Raw genomic sequence first — 17,188 nt, forward strand, 5'->3', positions numbered from 1 at the left:
TGTGTGTTTTGCTCTTGCATTTCAATGGTATTTTCATCTCCTCTCCATAGACAGTGGTCGACAAACTCCAAAACAAGCTCCAAAATGTTCAAGATGTTGACTTTGACATGTATTTTTAAATCCTCTAGTACAGAAATATCCTTCTGTGGAGATGTTGAGAGAGTAAGGGGGTCACATGTTATTACATTAGCTTCACATGAAAATGTGTTTTCAGAACACTTCACGTGATCACGTGAAATTCATGTGGTTTTTTTCATAAGGGGAGTGTTATGTAATGCACTTGGGTGTTTGGGTCTATGGTGTGTGATGGTATGCTATTGCTGTGCTATTTTAGAGCTAGTCTGTGTTATGCCATTTCAATTTGCGATTGAGTTCAATAATGTTGTGCAATACTGTTTTAACAGTGTTCAATGTGCTCAAAAGGCCCATCCTCTCTAAGAGGGAAGACAAACCATCACAAATGACGGCTGTGTGCAAGCGGGTAGCCGTCCTATCGCCTCTGACCACAGAACATCAGCCATTATTTTCTATGAATTACCTAACAATTCTACATTTTCAATGTCCAGTGTTTGTCGACACTCAGCAGGTGATCTACTGCACATGGCCGATGCTCGTGTTGGTCTGTCTTCCATCTAATGCAATGCAGGTAAACAAACAGTATCAATGTATTGTAACGCTACAAAGAACCATGATACACTGATAAAGATTGATAGCGTTAGACATGCTCAGGGTGGAATATACCTGGGGCGGCAGGTAGCCGAGTGGTAGAGCATCGGGCTAGTTAGTGAAAGGTCGCTGGTTTGAATTCCCGAGCCGACTAGGTGAAAACTCTGTCGTGCCCTTAATTGCTCCTGTATGTTGCTCTGGATAAGAGTGTGCTAAATTACTAAAAATTACTAAAATGTTCACATTCAGTGGAGTAACATTACTGGATGGCTTATGTTATCTGATGTAAGTTTCCACACTTTGTCAGCTCAAATAGATTAATTCTACTGATAATGTATTCACCAATTTCCTACCTTCAAAGCATTCACTTTCTCTGTGAGTGCATGCACACAGCATTTATGTGTCAGGAACTATTCTGTTCCAGTGATGAATATCTAAGAGGAGATAAATGGAGTTCTTCGGAAAACATTTTTGTGCTTCTGGGAGATTTCCCACGCACAGTGTGATGTAATGGTGTATTTTGGAGCGACAGCAAAAACCAGTCGTACTCGGAGAGCAGAACTTGATAAAAACATCTCTCCACTGTTTCCTTTTATTTTCTCTGTGTCTGGCTGCCTCCACTCTGCCTCTTCTCTGTTTTCAATCCCACTTGGTTTCTCTTTTTGTCTCACTCTTTTTCCTCTTTATCTCTCTGACTGTCACATTATTTGACACTGTGGAGCAGTAAGTCTTGGCATGGACAGCCCCTGCCTCCCCCTGGTCTGCTCTTCCCCCCTTCCTCCATCCCTCTAAATCCAAGGGGGACTTGGCCGTCCTCTTTCCTGAAGCTGAGGAAACAGTCTTGGATGTAACGGCTTGGACCCTTCACTTTTTATAACCCTGGGCCCTGGCCAGGGGACTGGAGTGGTTGCCACGGCAACGACATGGGCCTTCTGGGCGCCGCCACAGTAATCTGCTGAAAAACAGCGATGAATGATGGAGGGATGGGGTGGCTGAGTTTAAAGGAGGGAGAAATGGGCAGAGACCAGAATAATAGAGGGTGAAATGACTCCCTTCTCTCAACACCTACCTACATGTTCCCATGTTCTTTTGATGGCAGGCCCATCCAGCCTGATCGTAGATCGGTATGTGCTTAGCCAACTCCTTGTTGTATGTATGGCATGCAATGGCCGTCAGGGGAGTTGGCTAAAGCACATTCTGGGACCAGGCTACCAGGGAACTATCCAATTCTATGCCTTGGAAATCTCCCCCCTAGTGAAGGTTTACAATAAGGATTATCCTGAGATACGTAAAATGAGGAGAACATAGTTTGGACTGAAATGAAAATAAAAATAAAAGCCAAACATGAAGGGTTTCCAGGGAAATAAATCAGCACTTGTTATAATCTTGTAAAAACAAAGCCCCCCCGAGCCAGGACGTCTCTGACGCTGGCTCACACTCAGCTGAAACACCAGGGCAGAGGAGTCACTGTTTATGGCTAACACATTTCCTCACCACCCCTTTTACATCTCCCAGGCTCTGAAATACTGTATACCTGTAGAATGAATGTCTTGTGTAAGGGGATTTTGTGAATATTGTTTGTATGTTAACTAGGGAATGAGTAAATGTGAGTGTTTTCATGGTGTTTGTGTTTACGCTGGTTTGATTAGAGAATTGGGTGATTGAGTGCCTGGAAATGTCATATGTTGTGTGGAGTTGTCCAGGGACATGACCAGTACATTGATCATCCAGAAATAGAGATCATTGAGAGTCTGAGGAACTCCAGCTCCCATTATTTATCCAACTGACTGCAGGCTGGAGAGTGAAGACCAACAACAGGACTGCACTGAGGCAATAAGACGTACCAGCTGCAGGTTAACTATCAAGAAACCTGGCGTTCTAATGGGAATAATCAAGTGTGTTAAGTTCTCTTTCCTATAAATTCTCTTTCCCTTGAAGTAATTGCCAATATAACATGATGGGTGAAAACTGTGATTAAAGTTAAACCATTGCTTACACCTATTCAATTGTGTTGCATCAGTGAAGTGAAGGAGGAAATATGCATATTGAGTATTTGAGTAAGCCAGGCCAAACCCACTGGGCACACCACGTATTTTCAACATGGATAACTTGGTAATATTTGGTTGAGACGGTGATCAGAGATTACAACCTATATTCACCCACGCAAAAAGACAGTCAAGAGTTAGTTGAATTTCCAATGTGTTATCACTATGCTTACAACCATTTATTAAAAGGACAACCAAATGGAAAAACATTGTCAGATTTTTGGTTTAGTTTTCACCCAAATGTCTATCAATGCGCTTTCAACCATTTAAAAGCACAGCAAAGTTTAAATGGGAATACAATGCCAGATATTTTGTTTATTTATACAACAGATTAATGTGGTATCACTGTGCTTCATCTAATAGCAGAACCGAATGAGCTGGATTGCAGTTGAGATTACATAAAAAAAAATACATGGTGCAAGTGATTAATGCCATTCAAGATTATTTATTTTTTATCACACCTGCCCAGACCGACTAGTCTCCACCCCTAACTCCAGCCCCATTATCACTTTTTGCCACATGGCCTCAGCCTGCACAATTTTGTTTCTCTCCATCGCCCACGCTCTTGACATTTTTTTTATAATAAAACATTTGACCTTTCAATTCTGTGAATGACCGAGGATTGTCTGATTTACAGTTTGAGTATACTTTTTTAAAGATAATTGATGAGAAGAGTATTGTCCAACCCACCGGGTATCTCGGGTATCTTATTTCGTCGTTCGAGATTCCGCACAGATTATTACCGCAATTGTGAAGATCTATACAGGACCTATGCAGGCCATCTTGAACATGAATGCTTTATATGATAACATCACAAGAAATGTATGGTTACAATAACCTGAAAATGTGGCCATGGATGTGTTACTCATTCTAATGTTAAATGTTACATTAGTTTGTAAGATAGCCTTCACTTTAGGCTATTTACTGCATTATAAAAGTAATATTGAATTGTGTTTGGTTGACAATGCAACCAACTATCAACATTTAAAAGAGATGTATCTTCTGCTTGTCACGTCCTGACCAGCAGATGGAGCTAGTGTTTTAGTTTTGGTCAGGACGTGGCATGTTTGTGTTGGGTATGTTTGTATTGTTGATTGGGACTTCCAATTGAAGGCAGGTGTGTTGAGTTGCCTTTGATTGGAAGTCCTATATAGGTGTGTGTGTGTTTTTCTTTGGGGTTGTGGGTGGTTGTTTTGCACTGCGTTTTTTAGCCTGCAAACTATTGCTGCTGTCGTGTTTCCTGTGGATGCTTTACTCCTTTTGTTAGGTAATTAAAAAATGAGTATTCACATACCTGCTGCTCCTTGGTTCATTTCAGAAGACAGCCGTTACACTGCTTGGATAGTTCCATCTGAGCAACTGGCTTAATTCCCATTCCCAACTTTTATTTTTGGTTGAGTTGGAGACATGAAACCAAATATCAACAATGGTTGGAGATTTATGTTCTGCTTGAATAGTTCCATCTGTGCCACTGACTTTAATTCCATTTGTCAACAAATGAATAATTGATATGTTGGATTCACATCTCCATCTCAACCAAACATTTTAGTAAAAGAATAGGACTAAATCAAATCAAACAATAGTGTTCTATTAAACCTACCCCTTGGAATAACTTTGATAGCAAATCTATTTCGTTTTTAAGTGGACACTCTACAACAATAATTCTCACAATAGCACGTGGTAATAGGCAGTGACAAACATCATAGCTAAGCAGGCCTGGGCTTGGTTAAAATCTTGGATGGGAGACCAGAGGGTTGCTGTAGATAGATCAATTCTCCAGGAGGTACTGCCCAGCTGATTTTTTTTTTCCTTTTCTGATAGTGGATATAAAGTTGAAAATTCAACATATTTTATACAAGGTTTGTATATGTTGAAATTTGGTTATCATGATATAATCCTGTGGTTGAAATTTCACCCTCAAAACAGAAAATACATTGGATTTGTTATGTTGAGAGCCCGTCAAAATAAACTGACAAATTAAGTTGAAACAATTTTGATTTAACCAGTTTGTGCCCAGTGCGAAGACAGAGGAGAGCAAAACATATTTGAGAGGATCGCGCATCAAAAATCATCCCAAAAAGTATCTAAATTGTATTGTGTACTTTTTGTACACAAAAACTCAACGTGTTTTACTTTACTTCAACGTGAGATTATTGGATATTTTAACATTGCATCCTCTGAGGCAAGATCTGTTCAAAATGCCTTATTTTCACACCTGGATTGGGCGGAGTAGCCTAAACATGCAGTGATGAGTGAGATGCGGACGCACATAGCCTTGGTTGGCATCGAGCCCTCTAAAAAATGATTTGTGATAGACTAGGCCCTATAAGAATATGACTCAAATTACAAGAAAGCCCATCAGTAACCCTTACCTAACCTTAACCTTCTTACATTTCAACTTCAATGGGGCTAGGGACATCCCAATGATTCCGGATAGCAAGGACCGTTCTCCTGTATACCAGCTGTAGTTATGCCACAGATAGAATAATGAGACAGGTGTTTCACCGGATGTGTATATAAATGTGAAGCATCCAGTTGGCGTTTCCACTCAATACCAAATATGGTGGTGAGAGGAAGCCCAGTGGCTGGCAGTGGGAGAAGATGGAGAGAGATGGAGGTTCTGTCCCCAACAAAGGAGGGCCTACAGCAGCACCTAGATCTTCTGTACAGATTCTGTCAGACCTGGGCGCTGAGTAAATCTAAGTAAGACAAAAAATAATGGTGTTCCAAAAAAGGTCCAGTTGCCAGGACCACGAATACAAATTCCATCTAGACACCGTTGCCCTAGAGCACACAAAAAACTATACATACCTTGGCCTAAACATCAGCACCACAGATAACTTACACAAAGCTGTGAACGATCTGAGAGACAATGCAAGAAGGGCCTTCTATGCCATCAAAAGGAGCATAAAATTCGACATACCAATTAGGATCTGGCAAAAAATACTTGAATCAGTTATAGAACACATTGCCCTTTATGGTTGTGAGGTCTGGGGTCAGCTCACCAAACAAAAATTCACAAAATGGGACAAACACCAAATTAAGACTCTGAATGGAGAATTCTGCAAAAATGTCCTCTGTGTACAACGTAAAACACAAAATAATGCATGCAGAGCAGAATTAGGCCGATACCCGCTAATGATCAAAATCCAGAAAAGACATGTTAAATTCTGCAAACACCTAAAAGGAAGCGATTCCCGAACCTTCCATAACAATGCCATCACCTACAGAGAAATGAACCTGGAGAAGAGCCCCATAAGCAAGCTGGTCCTGGGGTTCTGTTCACAAACCCAAACAGACCATGCTGCATCTCAGTGCTAGAGGCGTCAATACAGACCCTGGTTTGATCCCGGGCTGTGATCGGGAGTCCCATAGGGTGGAGCACAATTGGCCCAGCATCGTCCGGGGTAGGCCGTCATTGTAAAATAACAATTTGGTTCTTAACTGACTTGCCTAGTTAAATAAAGGTAAAACATATATATACACACACTACCGTTCAAAAGTTTGAGGTCACCTAGAAATGTCCTTGTTTTGGAAAGAAAAACACATTTTTTGTCCATGAAAATAACATCAAATCGACTATCTCAACGTCAACAGTGAAGAGGCGACTCCGGGATGCTGGCCTTCTAGGTAGAGTTGCAAAAAAAAAAAAGCCATATCTCTGACTGGCCAATAAAAATAAAAAATGAAGATGGGCAAAAGAACACAGACACTGGACAGAGAAATCTGCCTAGAAGGCCAGCATCCCAGAGTCGCCTCTTCACTGTTGACGTTGAGACTGGCATTTTGCGGGTACTATTTAATGTTGCTGCCAGTTGAGGACTTGCGAGGCGTCCGTTTCTCAAACTAGACAGTAATGTACTTGTTCTCTTGCTCAGTTGTGCACCAGGGCCTCCCACTCCTCTTTCTATTCCGGTTAGAGCCAGTTTGCGCTGTTCTGTGAAGGGAGTAGTACACAGCGATGTACAGTACAAGATCTTCAGTTTGTTGGAAATTTCTCACATGGAATAGTCTTCATTTCTCAGAACAAGAAAAGACTGATGAGTTTCAGAAGAAAGGTCTTTGTTTCTGGCCATTTTGAGCCTGTACTTGAACCCACAAATGCTGATGCTCCAGATACTCAACTAGTCTAAAGAGGGCCAGTTTTATTGCTTCTTTAATTAGGACAACAGTTTTCAGCTGTGCTAACATAATTGCAAAAGGGTTTTCTAATGATCAATTAGCCTTTTAAAATGATAAACTTGGATTAGCTAACACAACGTGCCATTGGAACACAGGAGTGATGGTTGCTGATAATGGGCCTCTGTTCGCCTATGTAGATATTCCATAGAAAATCAGCTGTTTCCAGCTGCAATAGTCATTTACAACATTACAATGTCTACACTGTATTTCTGATCAATTTGCTGTTGTTTTAATGGACAATAAATGTGCTTTTCTTTCAAAAACACTGACATTTCTAAGTGACCTCAAACTTTTAGATGGTAGTGTACATATATATAAAAACCTGGTGCCTCAGGATAGCAACACAATTAGACCAAACCAAATCATGAGAAAACAAAAAGATAATTACTTGACACATTGGAAAGAATTTACAAAAAAACTGAGCAAACTAGAATGCTATTTTGCACTAAACAGAGTTTACACAGTGGCAGAATACTTGACCACTGTGACTGACCCAAAATTAAAGAAATCTTTTACTATGTACCGACTCAGTGAGCATAGCCTTGCTATTGAGAAAGGCTGATTAAGGCAGACTTGGCTCTCAAGAGAAGACAGGCTATGTGCACACTGCCCACAAAATGAGGTGGAAACTGAGCTGCACTTCTTAACCTCCTGACAAATGTATGACCATATTAGAGACACATATTTCCCTCAGATTACACAGACCCACAAAGAATTAAAAAACAAATCCAATTTTGATAAACTCCCATATCTATTTGGTGAAATACCAGTGTGAAATCACAGCAGCAAGAATTGTGACCTGTTGCCACAATAAAATGGCAACCAGTGAAGAACAAACACCATTGTAAATACAACCTATATTTATGTTTATTTATTTTCCTTTTGTACTTTAACTATTTGCACATCATTAAATTGTTTACATTTTAGTCATTTAGCAGACACTCTTATCCAGAGTGACTTACAGTAGTGAATGCATACATTTCATTTCGTGCATTTTTTATCGTTTTTTTGTACTGGCCCCCCATGGGAATCGAACCCACAACCCTGGAGTTGCACACACCATGCTGGCGTTGCAAACACCATGCTCTTCCAACTGAGCCACAGGGAACACTGTATTTGTTATTCTTTTGGAACTTTTGTGAGTGTTTATTCTTTTTTTTTACCTTTATTTAACCAGGTAAGCTAGTTGAGAACAAGTTCTCATTTACAACTGCGACCTGGCCAAGATAAAGCAAAGCAGTGCGACACAAACAACAACACAGAGTTACACATGGAACAAACAAGCGTACAGTCAATAACACAATAGAAAAAAAGAAAGTCTATACAGAGTGTGCTCAAATGGCGTGAGGAGGAAAGGCAATAAATAGGCCATAGTAGCGAAGAAATTACAATTTAGCAGATTAACACTGGAGTGATAGATGAGCAGATGATGATGTGCAAGTAGAGATACTGGTGTGCAAAAGAGCAGAAAAGTAAATAAAAACAATATGGGGATGAGGTAGGTAGATTGGGTGGGCTATTTACAGATGGACTATGTACAGCTGCAGCGATTGGTTAGCTGCTTAGATAGCTGATGTTTAAAGTTAGTGAGGGAAATATAAGTCTCCAGCTTCAGCGATAAGGCGGAGCTTTACCTAGCATAGACTTATAGATGACCTGGAGCCAGTGGGTCTGGCGACGAATATGTAGCGAGGGCCAGCCGACTAGAGCATACAGGTCGCAGTGGTGGGTGGTATAAGGGGCTTTGGTAACAAAACGGATGGCACTGTGATAGACTGCATCCAATTTGCTGAGTAGAGTGTTGGAGGCTATTTTGTAGATGACATCGCCGAAGTTGAGGATCGGTAGGATAGTCAGTTTTACTAGGGTATGTTTGGCGGTGTGAGTGACGGAGGCTTTGTTGCGAAATAGGAAGCCGATTCTAGATTTGATTTTGGATTGGAGATGTTTGATATGAGTCTGGAAGGAGAGTTTACAGTCTAGCCAGACACCTAGGTATTTGTAGTTGTCCACGTATTCTAGGTCAGAACCGTCCAGAGTAGTGATGCTAGTCGGGCGGGTGCGGGCAGCGAACGGTTGAAAAGCATGCATTTGGTTTTATTAGCGTTTAAGAGCAGTTGGAGGCCACGGAAGGAGTGTTGTTTGGCGTTGAAGCTCGTCTGGAGTTTAGTTAACACAGTGTCCAAAGAAGGGCCAGATGTATACAGAATGGTGTCATCAGCGTAGAGGTCGATCAGGGAATCACCTGCAGCAAGAGCAACATCGTTGATATATACAGTGAAAAGAGTCGGGCCGAGAATTGAACCCTGTGGTATCCCCATAGAGACTGCCAGAGGTCCAGACAGCAGGCCCTCCGATTTGACACACTGAACTCTGTCTGCGAAGTAGTTGGTGAACCAGGCAAGGCAGTCATTTGAGAAACCAAGGCTATTGAGTCTGCCGATAAGAATACGGTGATTGACAGAGTCGAAAGCCTTGGCCAGGTCGATGAAGACGGCTGCACAGTACTGTCTTTTATCGATGGCGGTTATGATGTCGTTTAGTACCTTGAGCGTGGCTGAGGTGCACCCGTGACCAGCTCGGAAACCTTATTGCACAGCGGAGAAGGTACGGTGGGATTCGAAATGGTCAGTGATCTGTTTATTAACTTGGCTTTCGAAGGCTTTAGAGAGGCAGGGCAGGATGGATATAGATCTATAACAGTTTGGGTCTAGAGTGTCACCCCCTTTGACGGGGGGGATGACCACGGCAGCTTTCCAATCTTTAGGGATCTCGGACGATAGGAAAGAGAGGTTGAACAGACTGATAATAGGGGTTGCAACAATGGACCCTCTTTTAGAAAGAGGGTCCAGATTGTCTAGTAATGTTTACTGTTGATTTTTTATTGTTTATTTCACTCTTGTTAATTATATATTTAACTTGCTTTGGCAATGTAAAAATATGTTTCCCATGCCAATAATGACCCTTAAATTGAATTGATAGATTTTGGCCGACATTCTGCTAATTTTCTCATCATGAAACATTTGATCTCAATACAATTTTCTGTTTCCAAAACGGGAATCTGTTACGAACATAGTGGACTAAGTCCCGTAGACTTTATCGTTTGCCAAAGTTAACAAACAAAAAAATGCGTGGTTCACAAGGGGTGCAAGGGCGAATTGAGTTGATACACACGCGCACTTCAGAGTAGGCGTTCCCTAATGGAATATGCAAGCGTATGCTAGATCGCGCCAATAGGCTCTTGTTAGCTCTTGTTTGGCTCTGCCCACTTACTTGCTTGTTCTTCCCACTATGATTAATTTTCTCCCATTTGAAACAACAGGCTGTGGTCTATCTTGTGTTAGTTATACAAATCTTTGGTCGTGGGAGGGAACCTCCGCTCGCTGGGGCTCGAGCAGGAAGGATGCGCTGCAGGCTTTAGCAGAGACAAGAAAAGTGTAGTTTACAGTTCAAACGGAAGATAAATGACAGCTCATATTGCAGCCTGGACATCTTACATTTGGAATTCGTAGGTGAGTTTAACCTCTGAAAACGACATTGTATGCGTCCTGTCTTTTCCGAGCCGGCGTTGGAGACCACAGCATTTTCCTCAACTTGAACTTTAGGAAGTGGTGACTTGAGAATTAAACAACTTTTGACAAGTTGTCGGTAACCAGCTCGTAACTTGTCAAATGGACAAATAGTTACTTCTTAAATACACAGTTCACGGTGACATTTCGTTTATTGCGTTTACATTGGTGCAGTAGGCTAGTTCGTATGATTTTTGAACGATATTTTGAGCCAATTCATGCAGAGGCATTAGTGGAAACCAAGACTATTCAGGGCAGCTGTGGTTGTACAACTAGATATTTTCTAGTCGCTTCTGGGATAATTTTAGCTAACGCTTTTCATTTTGGTATACCAGAAGTACATTAATTTCCAATGGAACGCTGCGTTTGCCTTGCAGCATTGCGTTGCAGAGGCAGTACGTTCTGTGTGGTGCATACCAGTGGAGACTGCTGAGGACTAGGACAGCGCATAATAATAGCTGGACTAGTTAGGCATCAACTACATGGAAACCATAGCTTTGTTCGAATACTCATACTAACCGTACTATTTGTGACGTGAAATGAGTATATAGTATGGATATAGTTAGGGTGCCAAAAGTTCCCGGATGTCGTACTAAATTCGCCAAAATATAAAGTATACACGCAGAGGACACTATTTCCATACTATTAGGGCCAATAATGCAATTCTTCAGAAAATTGGCGTTTCTTTACAATGCTTTCAGATTTGAAGAAAATGATGGAAAATATGCAAAAAATGAGTTTAAAAATAAGTTACATTACATGTTATGTTGGCTGACAATTTGTTAGCTACTCTATCCTTACAAACCACATAGCATTACAGCAGTATGTACCGGTATGTTAGCTAGTTAACTAACGTTAGAGGATACTTATACATCGACCTTGCCAGGCAGTATATTAACTATCTGCTATCTAACTAACTAATCAACGTTTATTGACTTGATTATTCACATCATTCTTAGCCAAGTGGTATAGTCGTTGTTGAATATGGCCAGTGTCAGTAAATGTCAGCCAAAAAAAAAACGTTATAAATTGTTGCCTGCAGCACAGTTAGTCACCAAAGCTCTGGATAACATGAAAACAGCCTAACCAGCTCTGCTATGGCGAGTCAAATGGTAAGTGAGGTGCGCTCTGAACACTCCAAGTGTGAAAAGCTATACATTTACAATCTGACAACTCTCTGGATTTACAAATATTGAATTTACGAACACACCCGAAATCGTCAAATGTTTAGCTAGTCATTTGTTATGCTAAAAAGCTAGCAAGAGGATGCATAGCAATAGCATCAACTTCCGGTAGACAGGCGAATCTCTAATACGCTCAACTGAAATGATACCGTTCGTTTGCAGTATACTAAAAACAACTATTAGTATATACTCATTAAGTATGTAGTATAAAGCATGTTAGTATGGGTATTTGATACCATTCCACCTATTCCGTTCCACCCATTACCACGAGCCCATTCTCCCCTATTAAAATGACACCAACATCCTGTGGTGCATATGTTGGATTTATCATTTATCGTTGAATTTATCGACAGCGTCATTGCATTTTGGTACACCAGGAGTACATTCATTTCCAATGGAACGCTGCGTTTGCGTTGCAGAGGCAGCTGCAGTGCATTCTGTGGTGCATACCTTGGACTTATCGAACGTATGCGTCAAACTGAATGTGTAGACGGCTTGACAGAAATGGTAGCAGAAGGTATATGTTGAACTTTTGTTGCACACATCCTGGTGATGCTGCGTACTATTTTGCGCAATGACGCTATCAGTGTGATAACCCTTTTCCTAACCTTTAAATTATGACTCCAGTACATAGGTAGGAGGCAGGGGAGCTCCAGTACAGTAGATGGCGGTAATGACCATAATGTTGGATGCAAACGGCCGATAAACCACACAGAAGAAGTGGCGGGGGTAACAACGGTAGTGCAGGTGTTTGGAGGGCGGGAGCAAAGGACACTGTCTACCGGTGTTGCTTCCGCTAGCAAGCAAAGAGGACTCCGGTACAGAGCAGGCAGTGGTGAACACACACCAGTAGTGTCCTTCGCCCCCGCATGTTGGCCACTGTTTTCCCACAGTTCTGTTAACGACAAGGGCAGGTGTTTGGCAGGCGGGAGCGAAGGACACTGTGTGATAGCTTAGCCAGCTAGCCCTAAGGAGGACTCCAGTACACAGTAGGAGGAAGGTGGGGACGACACGTGTGCTAACTAGCAAGTTAGATAGCACAGTGTCGCTAGCACACGGTGTTGCCCCGCCTGCTGTGTTTCCCGGAGTAGCTAGCGGTTTTCTCCGGTACACAGCTTCCGGGAGGCGACACTAGTTAGCACATGGTGTCGCCCCAGCCTGCTGTGCTAGTGGGAGGCGGGAGGGCGACCGGTAGACAGTGTCCTTGGTCCCCACCTGTTGGGCACTTTTTTTCCCCCCCTGCAGTTCTGTTAACGATGGTAAGGGCAGGTGTTCGGCAGGCGGGAGCGAAGGACACTGTCTACCGGTGTCGCTCTCGCTAGTTAGCAAAGAGGACTCTGGTACACAGCAGGCGGTGGCAAAAAACCCTCTAATACTTTATTACCCCTTTGACCAACATTCAAAAGTGTCACACAAGCATGAAGATGTCATGCAGATGCAGGAACATCCCAAATTGTGGGCTGCAGTTGCACACTATTGACTGTAGGTGTGAGGTAGCGTAGTCCAGTGGTTCCCAAACTGTGGAGCGTGGCCACTAGGAGCGGCACGAGAGGTCGGCAAGGAACTGTCTGGCTTTCAACTTACTCCTGAAAGTTGTAATAGTTGAATGTGCAATTTCGAAACTGGGTAGTGCATCAGCAGTTTTCCTAGTCAAGTCAGTCATTTTAGACATTGGAGAGCTATTAATAACATGTCAAATGTCCAGATCAGCTAGCCCAGGTCAGCTAATGTTTTTTAGCCCGTTGATTTTGTTGTAATGTTTGTCACCCAAATATCACATGAACACACATTACAAATGGCAAAAATGTGTGGAATTGCAGGAAATTAGCATTAAAATGGAAAAAAAAGTCTCCATCCCATGGCAAAATGTAGTTGCAGGAAATAAGCTATAAATCTGCAACATTTTCTCTCAGCCATCAAGGGTGGGGTTGTCATGAACTGTGATTGTGCATATAAAAATAGCAATTTTGTATTTTAAATTAAAATGGTAAACAAAATCATCTGTGACGTTAATTTATGCCCACTCGTCACGAACTCGCACACTGTCTAGTCTGCCATTAGGCCCTATTTCCTTATGAATTTTGCCATTTCTTCCTAGAAGCAAGCATTATACCGCACATGACTATATTATTCATTAGTTTATTTGTTAGCAATAAGCTACTGTTTTAAGTTCATACCCAGTTCATCAGGAACATTTTTGTATGGAAAGGTATTTCCGTATAATCGGTTCCACACAGAAATGCAGTTATTTTCCTGTCTCAAGCCTACCAGAGTGAAACGTGGTTTCTGTGCACAGATTCATCGTAACTCTCACGGTCAAGAAACTGTTTCATTCTGTTAATGCTTTCCTTTGTTCATACTTCCCACGTTGTCGTAGCTCCTTGTGTCTTGTCTTGTCTGTGCAATTTGAGTTGTGCGGCAGGAGCGGGCGTGCCTTTGCGCACCGCTATATGTTACTGGGCTGCCGCCATTTGCCGGATCCATTCACTTAACAATTAATGATTGTTGTTTAACGTGTGCCCAATTTTAAACTGTACATGGAAGTGGTCAGGTTTGTTTTAGACGGAATGTATGTAATGTGGTAATTATGAGGAAGCCAGGTCAATTTGTATTAGCCAGATTTTGGTGTTATGTTGCCATACATATTGGTATGTTCCAGGAAGTGTACTTCAGGTGTGTATGTATATATATGGGCTTGTTTTGGCGAGCAATGCAGTTCTGTTTTAGAATTCAAGTGGGGAGGCTGCTTGAGCCAGGTACACACAACCCAACCTGTAAGATCTATGGAGGCTACAAGGTGAGCCTGTTTTAGGCAGTGAGGTTTGTTATTTTGCTTCAGCAGCAAGTATTGTTCACCTGTTTGTCTTGGAAATATAAATTGCCGGCTATCACTATTGAACACTGAAAATAATCCAATTTCTGACATTCCTTCAGGGACCGCATATAGCCTAGATATACTTTGGGTCGGACAGGGGTGTAGGTGGGTCGCGGGTTGAAATGTTTTGTGTATATACCAATAATTTAATTATTATACAGTCAATTCCTTAAAATTAGATACAAGCCAATACTCATCTTTAAAAAGTTGGATGTTTTGAAGCAGTGGGGTTTTATTAATTCCTTTTTTCCCCTTCTTATTTGGTATGAGTGTGTATTGTTCACTGCTCAATTCTTATGGTGTGATGTGATTCACCAGACAGCTGAAATGGTGGGACACAAAGTAAAAATGGCAGGCGAGAAACCAAAGGTTGGCTGGTATGAATCCCAACAGGAAACATCTGGTGTCCGATACAAATGACTGTTTTTATATCTTGTCATTAATATTTCCAACAATATTTATTTTTGCAATTCATCCTTTACAATTGTTCATGCACTGGTGCTTTTGTTTAGGAATACAGCAAATAATTTTACCTGTGCACCTGCCTGGATATATTATTATTATTATTTTTCATTTCTACTTTGTCAAAAGAAGCTTTATCATTACTATAACTTACTGATCGAATCTACAAATAGTTGATCAAATGGATTACACTTATTTCCACAAATATTTCTTAATGGAATTCATCTTTTATGCACTATTTATGAAGCTTTGGTGCTTATGTTTTCTGCACCTTGAGGGTTGATATGCGTATGCTAAAGGGTACGCCCGGCAATGTTCTTTAGAGGTACTTAGGCTGAAAGGTCAGGCGGTTCTAGTGTTAATCTTACAAACAGGGTTGTCAGCTTATTGTATAATTTCTTGAAAAGAGAATGTTGACATTTGACGGTGGGTGGACCGGCAGCCATCTTTGTGATGGTAATTGGAAGTTAAAATTAAAACGTCAATGATGTATCAGCTAAATTGCAGTGGTCTGAAGGGATATGCCCATTATTTGATGTTCCCCAGCAAGAAAACCAAAAGCCACTCAAACAGAAGGGGGAACTAACAAGGAGTCACTGACAACAACCAAAACATAACAGGTGGGGTTCTGAAAGACACTCATGGGGGTATACACTGAAAGTTGACTAGCAAGAACAAGTGGAAAAAGACAACCACTATGAGTGCCCACTAACATGCAAACACGATTAAAATCCACTCCAAACTTAAAGACAGGAAGTAAACCAAAAAGTTTAGTAAAACGAAAACAGGGAAGATAAGACAAAGGATTGTTTTTCTAGAAATGAAATAGGTACGCCAACTAAAGGTCTTGATTCTACACATCTCTCCAGACAAATGGAGCACCGGGCCAGCCACTCTTAAACAGCCCCTGGGCCAGCACAGGTGAAACATCTTCCCACTAATGAGATGGCAACCAGCACAGGTGTAATACATACTGACTAACGAGGTGACACCAATCCTACGCCCTACGTGCTAACGAGCAATACGTGCTAAAGTACAACCTCAAAACATAAATGGATAAACCAAAGCCTGTAACAGAATTCTATTTCTATGAATGAAATGTCACCCACCCTGCATTTAAGAGTATGCTGTTTCTCAACTGATAGCGGGCACAAGACAAACACCTCAAATGATGTAAAATAGGGTCTAAGCTACAACCATTGCAAAAATGTCAAAAATGGTAGTTTATGCATTTTCTAGATAATTGACGGTAAAAGTTTTTTGTAAATGACCATTTTTATTTAAAAAATCATTCAAGAAATTAAATAATTTGTCAACCCTGTTTCTAAGATTTTAAATTATATTGAACTCAACTGTTTATATTTTCCAGTGATGACATGGTATGGTGGGGGTTTGCAAAATGGGTGAACTTTGAGAACCTCAATCTCTTAAATGTTTTGACATTCAGGTCCAAAAAGTTACTTTCTGACCACTTCTATTGTGGGCAAATATGTATGGGAAATTTTGTTCAAAACAAAAAGGGTGTGGTCAAAAAGTGATTGAAATCAAATGAAACGACCAACTATTTCAAGGCTACTCACTCTTAATCCAGGATTCTCTAATGTAACAAAGGAGCTTGCAAGCTTGCCACCTATAGTTAGCAAACCAACTCATAGCTGGAGAAAATGTATTTGGCACAATTATAGTTACAGTGCCTTCAAAGTATTCATACCCCTTGACTTATTCCACATTTTGTAGTGTTACAGCATGAATTCAAAATGGATTCAATATTTTTTCTCACCCATCTACACACAATACCCAATAATGACATTTTTGCAAATGTATTGAAAATGAAATAACACATTTACATAAGTATTCACCCCTGAGTCAATACTTTATAGGACCTTTGGCGGTGATTAGAGCAGTGAGTCTTTTTGGGTAAGTCTCCACACCTGGATTGTACATTATTTGCCCATTTATTCTTTTAAAATTCTTCAAGCTCTGTCTAGTTTGTTGAAAATTGCTAGACAGCCATTTTAAAGTTGCCAAATATTTTCAAGCCGATTTAAGTCAAAACTGTAACTAGGCAACTGTCATCTTGGTAAGCAACTCGTGTAGATTTGGCCTTTTGTTTTAACTGAGCCAGGTTTTTCTGTAGGATTTTGCCTGTGCTTATTGTTTCTTTTTATCCTAAAAAAAAATCCCTAGTCCTTGCTGATGACAGGC

At 41.0% G+C, this 17,188-nt stretch overlaps 1 long non-coding RNA gene across 2 annotated transcripts in view; it reads left to right on the forward strand.

Moving 5' to 3' along the window:
* The first annotated feature begins 10,212 nt into the window (after positions 1 to 10,212).
* LOC123724506 (uncharacterized) overlaps positions 10,213 to 17,188 on the forward strand; it is a 140,299-nt gene continuing 133,323 nt past the window's right edge. Inside the window, exon 1 of one of the 2 annotated variants that reach the window (XR_014379112.1) lies at positions 10,213 to 10,405. This is a non-coding gene — a long non-coding RNA (uncharacterized LOC123724506). The remainder of the gene's footprint in view (positions 10,406 to 17,188) is intronic. The other variant, XR_006757065.2, reaches the window with a different exon arrangement.

This window comes from Salmo salar, chromosome 10 (assembly GCF_965601325.2).
Source record: "Salmo salar chromosome 10, fSalSal1, whole genome shotgun sequence".
Lineage (NCBI taxonomy): Eukaryota > Metazoa > Chordata > Actinopteri > Salmoniformes > Salmonidae > Salmo > Salmo salar.